This window comes from Poecilia reticulata, linkage group LG11 (genome assembly GCF_000633615.1).
Source record: "Poecilia reticulata strain Guanapo linkage group LG11, Guppy_female_1.0+MT, whole genome shotgun sequence".
NCBI classification, from domain to species: Eukaryota; Metazoa; Chordata; class Actinopteri; order Cyprinodontiformes; family Poeciliidae; genus Poecilia; species Poecilia reticulata.
Genome location: NC_024341.1, coordinates 15,690,016 through 15,702,336, shown reverse-complemented (window position 1 = coordinate 15,702,336; position 12,321 = coordinate 15,690,016). Strand labels below are relative to the sequence as shown.

The window sequence follows — 12,321 nt, the reverse complement described above, 5'->3', positions numbered from 1 at the left end:
GTCTTGAATCTTTAGTGCACAATTTAAAGTTGAATCTTTAGTCTTTTACTTTACCGTGACTGAAGTTGGTCTCAAACTCAGGTCACTATCTCTAGTGTTCCCAAATTAAATTCAAGCTCAGAATGTTATAAACAAATAAATCATTTCAGCAAACTTGCTTTAATAAAGTCACCTACCAACGATAAAATACATAAATTGTCTGTTTTCGACAAAATCACTGAAGAAAATCTTTTTTTTTGGTTTAAATGGATTTTTCACCTATTAAATAACTTTAGCCTTTAAAAACTGATAGGCTACTCATAGTAAAGATGGAAATTAGTTCTATGATTGTTTTATATCCTTAGCGACATAACAGCACAAATCTTGGTTGTAGACGAATCTTTATGTCTATTCCCAGACTGATCAGAACATGGAGGATAAAGACGCTGCTAAAAATGTTATGGCTGATTAGAACATTTCCTTAGAGCTGTGATATCACTATATTAACTTTCCCCAGCTAAAGAATTTCAACCAAAGTGGCATAAAAGCAAAGGAGGCATTTTATGATAAAGTGGTCTGAATTCGATGACACGTCTGGTGCACCTCTGTCATCTCGGCTCATTTTAAAATCACTGTGTGTCACTTTCCAGCATCAGGGCATGCTAAATTGTCAGGGTTAGGGAAAAATTACAGGGCAGGGTGCAAAATGGTGCCTGGTAATAACACGCAGTGCGATATGACGTGTTATTCATATAACATTTCGGGAGTCCAGCCCAAAATGAATAAAAAAAGATTTAGATTTGAATGCGGTTTATCTTTTTTTTTTTTTTCCATGCCTGTGCATATGTACAGATGACGCTTTTTAGAAGCAGGAAATAAAGCTTGAACCAAATGAAGAGATGAAGGCAGAAGTCCACATGAAAATACAGATTAACTACACAGAAAATGCGTTTTATTAGAAAATAATCAGGTAACATATATTAAAGTCAAATAAGTAATTAAAATATAAGACGTAATACTACAAAATCTTTTGGTACAGATTTGAGCATTTTAACAAGTTTTATATACATATATATATTTATAGAGGGCAGGGCCTCAACTACATAAAGCCATCCAAGTGAGCTTTTAATTCAGAAAAGCTGAACCCATCCGAATCGCGATACACTGAATCCGATTTTTTCTGACGTCAGATTTCATTTCATCATGACAGTCAATTATTTTAATCTGTGAAAAAGGGAAAGTTATCTTTCAACAGGAAGGAACCAGCAGAACCAGACCGTCGTCTTCAGCAGCGATTCAGGAGGATCTGCTGCATAAACAACAAAAACACAATAGTGAAACATTTAAAATGTTAAGTTCATTTACCTTGTCCCAGTTTATTTGCATCTTTAGAGACAGCAAAAACTAAAACACAGTATTTGCTCATTTCAATCAAACATAACTTACCACAAAGTTTAAGAATATATTGTCAACTCTGGCAAGTTTTTTTTTTTTTAAACATATGAAGTCAAACAAAATTATGTTTGCCATGTGAAGTTGTCAAAGTTAAGTGTGATTAAAAACATTTGAGTCTTGGGTTAAGAATTAATTTTTTTTATTTGGTCATAAGGAAATTCTCAAAGTTCAAATTAAAACTCCTAATTTCTATTTACAGGACTCAAGCAACAGAAAACCATAATAATATGACCAAAATAATCCTGACTGATTACTGAATGTTCTAAATTGCTGAACTGCAAAACTGAAACCTGTCTGTAATACAGCTTTATGTTTTAGCAACTAAAGATTTCCATTGGGTGTTCCAATAAAAAACAGTAAAATTAATAAAAAGTCATCCTGAATAGAGCTTTATTGCAGTGCCATGTAAAGGACTCCCTGAAAAAGCGTTAGCTCCTGTGTTGTTTGCCACACTTTACTTTTTCCTGTCTAATTTTAGAAGCTATGATTGAAGCTTAATAGAAACAGAGTCAAGATAAAGTGAGATAGTGGTGGGAAAAAACACAATTGCTATGGTTTCAAGTACAGAAAACAGGTATGCATGTAAAAGGGTTTTTGTCATAATGACAAAAAAAATCTGCATATTTGGTCTTTGTGAATACTACATAAAGTATATATATATTCTTTTTCTTTTTTAACTAAAATCTTATCACATGTGGATAAAATACAAAAGAGCTGCAGCGCTCATGCTGTGAAACTTTTGTAAATGCCAAATAAATTCTCAACCAGCCTGGCTTCAGCTGATCATCAACTTGCCCTTATTACACCACACAAATGTAAAAATTGATCCTTCAGAGTCGCTTTTGTGGGTTAACATTAAAATAATTTAACAAACCATAATATTGCTACAGTTTTGCGTCACTATATGCAAAAGTGTATGCGTTGGGGAAATAATCCCAATTTGGTAGAGTTTAATGAAGTATGAGAAATTATGACCACTTGCTCAACAAAAAGTAAAAATAATAAAAATCTCCTGCTGGTGATTAGTCAAAACCAGCTTTTCCTTGAGATGGATTGATGAGATCCTACAAACTTTATCAGTTTAAAATGGTGGTTTGTATGAAACGTTCCATCATATTTCATTTTTGTACCCAAAAATGCCCCATATGACGGGGCTAAAACCAAAAGAAGTACATCTTAGAAAAAAAAAAATAAAATAGAATGAAATTTCCTGCATCCATTCTGGTCACTCATTCCTGAAGTTTCTAAACATTAGTAGACGATTTCTTCTATTTGACTGAAGTGATGCTTGACAAACTCAAAGAGTTTGACATGGAGCAATGCCACTGAAGCCACAACGTTACCTGCCAGCAGCTGTAGCTCCTGTTGGTAGACGACAGGGGTGCTCGGATTAAACCGAGCTAAGTCCTGGATGTGGTGTCAGTGAGGGATGGGGTGACGCAGGGTTTTTACCGGGGCTCCAGGTATTGTCGTTTCTCTTGGAACAGAAGCGTCATTGATCAGGGTGATATCTGGCAGGAGGAAATGTCTCGTTAAAGGCAAATATTTCACGAGCTTTTCTGGCGTCCAACAAAAATTGTCTCGTAAAGACTTTCCACTCCGAGTCAGATCGAAGACAGAGTCATTCTGTTTCTGAGATCCGTCTTTTGTCGGAGAGATAATAGCTTTCCAAGATCAGACAGAGTAATGTTTGGGAGATGGAAGCAGCACAGCTGGATCGTAGCTCCATTTTGTTAAAACGTATTGATTATAGTCGAGTCAGGCCAATTCCTTCGACAATCAACTGAACTGTCCTGCATCCGTCCTTGTTTCTTTAAGACAACCTACAAAAAAAAAAAAAAAAAAGCAGAAGAAACGAGAGCCTCCAATAAAACTAACATTAATGGCGTTGGGATATGCAAAGTTATGCAAATTTTATGCACACTGTCAACCTACATTGTGGCCGTTCTTCACTCGTTTCAAAAGGTGCGGCTGCAATTAGATGACAGTTGATTGAAATCATGCGCGTTTTATGATCCAGTTACTTTTGTGCACTGACAGGGTGTTGTGCAATTCCCTGACAGTATATTTTCACTGCGCGCAGAGATTAACTGCTATTATTGACCCTGATGCAAACCAGCGGGTGATGCATTTCAGACAAACCACTCGTGATCCCGGGTGATTTGCATACGGTGTGTCATTTACCATATTCCCTTTTCCTACCTAATGATTTATGCTTTAATATAACCTGCAAAGCAATATGCGTGCCGTACCTTTACAGTGACTTAACAAGACTGAGCCGGGGAATCTGAAATGATAGTTTAAGGGCTGCAGGGAAAAAGAGAAGTCTTATCAGTTAAGACTTGCTTTGTATGTTGCCCCCCTCCCTTCCCGCTCTCCTTGGAAGGCAGAGGTGCAGTTGATGAATTCTTAAGCAGATCTTGCTGATAATTGTATTTCATAACTGTCATACAGAGAGGGACTGTCCGCTGAGAAGCTATTTGTGTCACCACATCCCTTTCCTCCCTCTGCCTCTCTCTTTCTCCGCAGCCTCTTCAATAAAGCTCAAATCACGACAGGGATTGTTAAATCTACCTCCGAGATTATTAAATCCAAATGGAGAATTTATGGGTGACACTTCATAACAATTAATCCCAGATGCTTGATTAATAAAGTTCGCTCAAACACCTCCCCCCGCCTCCCCCTTCGTTTCCCTTTCCTCGATCCACATTCTCTCCTTCATCGTCGCCCTCTCCGTCACTAAAGTTGTCCTGTTTGAGTGGGATGGAGGTGGAGGGGGAGGAGGAGGAGGGGAGCAGACGTACGGGTGGCAGGATGGTTGTCAGGGACGACATGGGTGTCATTCTTTTTGATTAATGGAGCATTGTGACCCTGCCTCTACCCCCTCCCCACACCCATCCTCTCTCTTCCTTTTCGGCATGCCCACTCACCTCTGCAAAGCCCCCAAGCCAACCCCTCCTCTACCTCAACACCAGGTAAAAATAGATGTGGGCCAACTTATGTGAACCGTTTGCATTTATGCACGGTATGATCTTATAGGAAGGAAAGATGGAAACAAAGAGAAGGGAACTAAACGGAGAATTAGAAAGAGGGCCGGAAAGATGGAAGACAGAAACGTCAGAGAAGAAGAGAAACAAAAAAAAAAAGGAAAGTAGATCGAAGATGAGAAGAAACGGGCATGCTAAAGGAAAGAACCGGAATTCAGGAGAACGTCACCTAGCTAACCTTCACATCATGTTAAGTCAGCTGATATTAATTAGTTGAGTGAGTCTGAGCAATTAGGTCAGTAGTTTAAGAGTGTGTGTGCGTGTGTGTGTGTGTGTGTGCATGTGTGTGTGTGTGCATTTTTTCCACTTCGGTTTCTAGCAAGATTCCTGCGGTAAATGAGGATATATTTACAGCAGGCTCCACATTTATTGGTAACCCTGGTAAAGATGTGTTAAAAACCCTGGAAATAAATGTATCCTTCACTGCTGCAGCAAAACCTAACAATTTTTTTTTTAAATATGCCTTTACTTTGAGCACATATAAAACAGCTACTGATCTCAATAGAATAAATGCAACTGAAGTTTTACTTAATGTTTCACTGATTTGACAAAATCCAAACGATTCCTATGGGGAATAAATATAACCTGACTTAGACGCCCAATTTGTTTCAGCAACTCTTCAAAATGCAAAAAAGACTGCACGAGGTAATAGCTTCTTGAAACTAGCAGACATATATTGTGTTGCTATTATTTAGTACATTAAAAAAGTTCAAATGTAGGTCGTTGGAAGTTAACAGAGGCCCGTAACATTCCCCTACTCAAAGGAAAACAATGTTGACCATTTCTGTTTGTGCCACACAAGTCATTTGTGCAACCGTCATTTTGAACATATTTCCTATGTCCTATAGGACGTTATTATTACTTGCACCCTTACATCCATTTTAAACGATCGGACAAACCTTGTTTTAGGATTCCAATTCTTGATCTGTAATCTGGACACCACCAACGCAGACCCTACCACTGCTGTCGGTCAAAGTGAATGTCCCAACTGATGCACCACAATCAGCTGATCCAAAGTAAGTTGATATATTAACATTGTACCAAGTGTCTGAGGAGGAGTTGTGACCTTTTTAAATGTTGCCTTAGTTTACAGTTTCACTAAATATTGTGAGCAAACAGCTGGCTAAAATCTGGGCTGTCACTTTCTAAGCTCTCAGGTGTACATCAGATGCTAACTTCAGTGTTGTGCTTTCCTAAAAGAGCTGTAGTCTGATTTTAAAAAAAAAAACAAAAAAAAAAACAGGTAGCATAAAACAACTTTCTCAGGATGAGATCTATTATTTGTACTTTGTTGCCTCAGTGACAAAAGACCAAATATCATGTCGGCTTGTCAAATGTGAACATAGTGTGAATTTCTGCTTCGTTTTGCACTCTGTATGTAATGTTGTCTTCCACCATCTCTCCCTTTTCCATAAAGATAAATAAATCATCGAGAGCTCTTCGTACAACCTGTCAACAGAAACCACTGAAAATATCTCAGTTTTTGGAAAAGAAAGGACACGGTCAAGGTCGAGCTTTTCACCATTTAGTTATCCGTTCTTGGTACATTTAATAAAATGATTAGTTCACATCTTCATTACATTTTTTTTACTGCTATTGAGTGAAACAAAAGTTTAATGGACATGTAATTTTAATGGAGTTCAATCGCTATGTAAATACTCTCCAGATAAATTAATGAAAGATGACTTTATTATTAGAGAAGAACAGAGACATTTTAAATTCTGTTTGTACCTCTCACCCTTTTCCATATCGATGAAATCATATCGATATCGTCTTTGAATTGAATGCATTGTATGTTGAGAGTTGGATTTCTGCTGCACGGCTCTGCATTACTTATTAACTGGTCTAATCTAGATGGCAGACATTATGTTGAAGCAGAAAAACTCTGGAACGATTCTAAGATTTCAGCGTGCTGAAGTCCACACCCGTATTGTACAAGTCTGTGTAAATCTGTATTCGGATTCTGAACGATAAGGTCTGGCGTCCTGATGTTAAGGAAGGTGAAAAGTTAGATTTTGCTCCTGCATTACAATATGAAATTAGTTTGAGTTTTTTTTCCTACAATTGTCAGTAATTGTAGAGTAAATGACACTGTGCCTGATGACCAGAATACGCAGCACGTTCAGTGGTGAGCTTGTAAGAGTCGTCTCTCCCAGAGGAGTCTGGTCTTAAGAAGGCATCGCCTCATGTAGCTTTACCAATAGTAAATGCACAAACATTACAAAGACGGGTCTCGCTTATTGCTTTTATCCCAATCCTGTGCAATTCAACATCTGTGCATTAAATGAAATGGTTAAAAATGTTGATGCATTCATTACAAAAACCTACTGTAAAGTACTGCCATGCATCCCGAGCTGTGATGCTTGTTTGTGGACAAGCAAGGTCTGCTGTGTGTTGGTGAAGATCCATTTAAAACAGCACGAGCGTAGGGAACCCCCTCAGACAAATCCTTGAACCAGTAAAGGCTTACAAAAGATCATATTTAACAATGATGGCTATATATTTTCCTTTTTGCAATTAAAGAGTCCCTCTGTGTAATTTAATGCTTCTTTTCAAGTGTCGGGTCCCCCGAGACTTGGCCTGTAGCTATGCCATCGCTCTTGGTGATTATCATTAATGAATGTCGGCGAGGACCATCCCTCAATGTGACTAGAGAGGAAACACAAGCCCTAATTAAAGGTTCCTATTCATAAATATACGCCTGGAACTGCACAGATCGAGCGGCGCCCAGGCACACAAGTCATGTTAATGTCAGGAAAGCACATTTTTTAAGAGCATTTTCTCCCCTAATGTGCGGCACACCAGCGGCTGTGACAGATTTCAGCAGTCGAAGCCCCAGCGAGGGGATCTGTGCAATTTGAGATTCGCAGATTTACATTTAAGTATAAAGCCCAAGATTAGGATGCTCTAATTTGACACACAAGAGGACTGATGACAAAAAAGAAAAGATTTGACTTCTAGCTGTAGTCTTACAGCTTTGCTGAGAATTACGATATATTTTAAGCATGTGATTCTCAGAGACTTTTGTGCGATTTCCAATGAGAAAGGTTTAACAGAGCTTCTGGAGATGAGGCATCGTGTAAGGTTTAGAAAATGAAAATGTTTAAAAGGTTTACAAGACGTCACTGGAAATGAAAATAATCCCAGTTGCTTGTGTTCCCTCATACATTTGAAATTGTCATAAACACAATTTGTTGCATTTTGATGTTTATCAAAAAAAAGGGATATTCTTATGTAGAAAAGATCATGGTAACATTGGGAATTATACTCTACTTGACAAAAAGAAACTCAACTCAAACTTGTTAGGAAATGGAAAAAATGGTGCTCGAAAAGATAAACATTTGGCTCCTTCTCTTTCATCCTTAATGGCAAAAAGAAAACTGCTAATTGGAGTGCATGTGTCAGTGAAAACAAAAGCCAAGGGAGGAGGAGAGGGAAGCATGAGTGTGTATGTCAAAGAGGAAATGTGGAGATGTCATTTTGTTCAGCCCGGCAGGATTTTAAGCAAAGTTGTTCCAGGAAGCAGGAAATCTGTCTTGTAAAAGTTTGGGCTGTGGTGTGACACACTGGAAATCATGTTGCTGTTTTTTTGTATTATTTTACAATAAGACCTCCTGTCTTAACATTATTAATTAAGCTGTGATCCCTTTATAAATCAACACTAACCAGCTGTAACACCCACATGCTGTTATAAATGGTTAGCCACTGATGAAAACCAAACATTTCAACTGCATATTATTGATTAATTAAGGCTTTGGGGTTCAATTGTTACAGTGTTTTTAACAATGTATTACAATAAGACTCTTTAAGGAATGTATAAATAGCTAATACTATTATAACAATTAGTTAATCATTTTAATATTAACCCATGACACTATTCCAATCTTTTACTAATGTACTGAAACTACTCTTTACTGATCTATGAACTCTTTCCAGGGTTCAGACACTTCATTTTTTGTAAAATATTACAATTAGACTCTCCTTAAAATGATTCAAAAAAGTTATGATCCTGATTTTCAAGCTGCAAAGCCTTTATAAATCATCAATAAATATTTGCAAGGCAGCAAGGAGTCACTGAAACTAATCTATTCATCCATGCATCATCTTCAGCAAGATGGAGTCATGGGGTAACAGGAGGGAAACCCAAATATCCACAGTGATATTCCAGCTCATTCAGGCTAAGGTTGTTGTTACGCCTTTAAGTCATCATCAAACAACCTTCCAGTATTTCCTTAAGGAAAACTGAAAGTCCTTTCTTATTGCCATGAATGGCCGAGATTTTGCTTCTGTATCCACAGACGTTTCAGTCCGTCTGTCCACCAGGTATCCGAGTTCTGATTCTCTAAAGATAAACCTGAGCTCTTTATCACCGCTAGTGTCCACAAGCATTAAAACAGGCACCAATGATCTTCAGGCCAGAGTTCCTAGAGGTTGCATTGGAGGTTCTGAACATGGTACATTTTGATTTCATGTTCCCAACCCATCCACAAGAAGTGAGTTGAAGATATTCCAAACTTTTTTTGTTAATTTAATCCCCCATTTGTTTGGATTTACCAGATTTTTCCATCAGCCTCTCCTGCCATCTGATTCAACTCACTATTAGTGTTGGATCCAGTAGTGTGTTGTACATCTTTTCCTCTCTCTCTCTTCACCTCAGGGTTCAAGACATGACAGAAGATTTCCTTACCTTGTTACAGACTTGTTCATTGACTTTTCCTCAAGTAGCTCAGTACCAGAAACACTTGTGAACAAACCTTGTTCTGGAACTAGGTGTTCATTATGGACAACTAGAAGTCCAATAGGAAAATACGGCTCAGATTTAGATAAGGGAAGCCATCGCTCCCTTTCACACCACTCTAAGTAACGCCGTCATACCCCACATGAGCAACGAAGTCCCCCAGGACCACCACAGAATCCCCACATCCCCACAATTACTACACCTTCCAAAGATGAAAAGAAACAGAGCAACCTAAATTGCTGTTTGGTGCAAAATCCCAGGAAATAGTCGAATGCAACAGAAAGCCACAAACAGGTGACCCTTTCAATCACTGGGGCAAACTTTAACACAAAAGCACTCAGTTGGATATTTGTGAGTATCCCCATACCTGCCTCTCTACAGAGCAATTTCACTGCTAGTTTCTTATTCATTTATTAGGACAAGCTATTTTTTCTGCATCATCTAAAGGTATGGCTAAACAAACTGAAGTTTCTTTTTCTGTGTCTTCGTCTCTAGGAGGTTTGAATCTTTTAATAAACTTGTATCTGTCACTACAGTGCTGCACTTATTCACATCCTTTCATCTAAACTGGCAGTCAAAAAAAAAAGCTTGGTTAAAAAAGAAAAAAAAAACTTTTGTGGGGAGGATTACAAACCTTTAATTGCATTGTCAAAACCCCACAGAGACGCATCGTCCCAAGTCACATTTAACAAGTAAATCTCTAGAAAATATAAAAAAAAAAACCTTCTTTTCTTTCTCTTGGTCTCCATACTCGCAGTATATGGCACTTTAATTACGCAGCCTTATCTCGTAGATGTGGAGATAGAGCTCATGTCAAAGTTAGAGCCTATTCTTTATTAATTTCTTAGTGTATATTCCTATATTCAGCCTGTCAATGGATAAAATCTGATAGGACCCATCACTGATTCAAGATCACTCAAGATTAGAAAGAGAGGTATTCTCATAGGATGCAAAAGGAGCTGTTATGGTATTTAAAGTTTCTTATGAGGGGTTTTTGATTGTGTTTAACCTCTCGAGTTTCTTTGAAAGGAAATCTGTGGTGCGGTATTTGATGATGCATGTGAGAATAGCCGAGAGGATTCCAAATCAGAGAGTTAGTGCAGCAAAATGCTTGGGTGATTAGCCACAGGCTAACATGTCTGACTACGGATAAATTAGTCAACAACATTAAGAGGAAGGCATTAAATAGTTTCTTTCTGTTTGATGTTATTTCAATGTAATTTCCTGTAACTCATCCAAAAATACGTATATTTTTTAGCTCATAACATGACAGATTTGTTTGCAAAATGTGTTTCCTTAAACCACCGAAAAAGGTTTTTGACTCATTAGCTGTTGTCAAACACAAATTAAATCAGCCGCAGTGTTTCACTGTGTTGTGTTTGAACGAAGAAAAAAAAAGGGAGGGATCGTTAAAGCACGATAGTGTGGAGCATTTGATGAAAACTACAGGATAAAGGATGCAAAATAGTTGCAAAGATGATGAAAAGGTAGCAAAGATAAAGAAACAGAAGAGGGAGAAGTTTGAAGCATTTCTTTTTGTCTTTGTTTGAATTTGTGTTTTTCGGCGTCAGAAGCAACGCACAATGGCAAGTGTGAGGAATCAAAAAAAAGAAATGTGAATGCACAACATCAAGGCACAAACACGTTGGCTTTATTCTTTCACTTTAAATGCTCGTTAGGCTTTACAAAGATTTTTTTTTTTTCGTGCTGAACAAAAAGGAAGAAACCAAATTCAAGACAAAATCCTAAAAAAAAAAAAACAGCTCCACACTTGTCAAAAGAACAATTTGTGATTTTTATGTATTTATCTTTTAATCACAGGTTTGCTCTAATTACATATTAGAGTGAGAAGGAGCGTAAAAATGTGACAGTATCCACTCTTTCTTTTCTCACCTGATTCGACATCCTGCATGCAGGACTTCTCTGCAGTGTCTTCTCCTTTGCATGAATGTGTCAGAGCTGCGGAGACGGAGGACAGGAACAAAACAGGTTCCGCTTTAATGTATGTGGATATATACATGACGAGGACACGCATGTTCTTGCCCGCTCTAAGGGGACGGGGGGTGGGGGGGCAGCGGTGCAGGAAACGGGGGGGCTCCGTGTCAACATGCTGTCACCGTGCCACCGTGGTTACATTGGGGGTTCTTCATGTGTAAAAGCAGAGGGTGACGGGAAACAACCGGAACGACTGTTCACGGATTGTGTTTGGCTTTTGCGTCGGTCAATAAGTGGACACGGACGGGTGAATTTAAAGGTGGTGTGTGTTTCACACACGAGTCGCACTCAACATGCTAAATGTTTCGTTGTGGAGCGTGTGAGTGGGTTTCTGATGCAGAGGACTGTGAAAGTAAAAGCTTCATGGACAGAAAAAGTGTGAATTTAATTGCAGCACACAGTTATTGCCTTAAAGGTTACAGCTTGAATAATTAGTTTTAAACTTTTTAAATCATTTGCGATTTATCCTGTTGTGGATACTGGCAAGTTTAGTCCAGGAGGCAAATCAACAGACATCTGCCTTGTATGTTCTCCTGTCTTTTCCATTTTGAAGACAGTCTAGTGTCTTTATATTTGACATTTTTAATCTCCTAGGAGAACTTAACAAATCAATCACTAATTAAGTGTTTGAAAACACTCTGATCAACTTTTTTTTTAAATTATGTTCAAATTAAAAACATGGCTTAGTTAAACTTATTTTGAAAGGAAAGTTAGTGCTAAAAATAATTGTGGATTTTGAGTTTTTGCATAAACATTTTTTTTTTCTCAATGTGAAATGTATCTCCCGTTGATTCAATGTACTTAATTAAAAGTAGGATTATTCCAAAATTTCCAGTGTGGATTTATGCTGCTGCAGTAAAAGCTGCATTTATTTTAAGGCTTTGTATGCATTTTCACCAGGATGTCAATTAATGCAGGGCCTGCACTGCAAATACAAAGTGCATTACAGCAAACTGCACACACATAAAGAACTTCAGAGAACCTTTCTATTAAGAATACATCCTAACAACAAATTAGTGGTAAATAGCAATGACCCGAGAATCAAACTCCACTTCCCCACCACACACACACACACACACACACACGCACACACACCCCCCCACACAC

General features: G+C 38.0%; 1 long non-coding RNA gene across 2 annotated transcripts in view; it reads right to left on the bottom strand.

Moving 5' to 3' along the window:
- Positions 1–914: 914 nt before the first annotated feature.
- LOC103472463 (uncharacterized) overlaps positions 915–12,321 on the bottom strand; it is a 12,945-nt gene continuing 1,538 nt past the window's right edge. Inside the window, exons 2-4 of one of the 2 annotated variants that reach the window (XR_534865.2) lie at positions 11,113–11,178; positions 2,778–3,257; positions 915–1,288 (exon numbers count right to left, since the gene is read on the bottom strand). This is a non-coding gene — a long non-coding RNA (uncharacterized LOC103472463). The remainder of the gene's footprint in view (positions 1,289–2,777; positions 3,258–11,112; positions 11,179–12,321) is intronic. The other variant, XR_534864.2, reaches the window with a different exon arrangement.